Raw genomic sequence first — 654 nt, forward strand, 5'->3', positions numbered from 1 at the left:
GCCACGGCACTCTAGCCTGGGCAACAGAGCAAGACTGTGTCTCAAAAAAAAAAAAATTGTGATGGGAATAAAATGTCATATCAATTTATTTATAGGTATTAAACTTACCTAATTCTCAAGATAAAAATGAAGTATTTTTATGAGTAATAGCATTGTTTATCCGTTTTTCCCAGCATGCCCCTTTAAGTTAATCATCTTTCTTGTCAGCACTGTTGCACGCTGCCTTGGGAAGACTTTTGGATGAAGGCTTAATATGAGGGGAGGGGATATTTGTGATTGTGTAGGCTGTTAATATTTCTTGGTCATTAGCTGAATATTCAATATTTGATTTGAAAAGCTATATACAACTTCCACTGAAGGGTTTCGAGCAAGGAAGTGACAACATCAGTTTTAGTTTTAGGTGAATCAGACTGTAATTCAGTACGGAGGAAATATGGGTGGCAGAAGGATTCAGCCTGAACCAGGGCAGGTATAGTAACATTATAAATATATATGTGTGTGTATATACATAGAGAAGTACATGTATGTGTGTGTGTGTTCCAAAGGGCAGTAGCATCGTGACTTATAAAATTAAAAGTTAATTATTTTTTAAGGGCAATATTGAAAAATACAAATAAAATACAGGAATGTATTGGACATAACTCACATAGGCAA

The sequence above is a fragment of the Propithecus coquereli genome, unplaced genomic scaffold (assembly GCF_000956105.1).
Source record: "Propithecus coquereli isolate 6110/MARCELLA unplaced genomic scaffold, Pcoq_1.0 Scaffold53, whole genome shotgun sequence".
Classification (NCBI taxonomy): domain Eukaryota; kingdom Metazoa; phylum Chordata; class Mammalia; order Primates; family Indriidae; genus Propithecus; species Propithecus coquereli.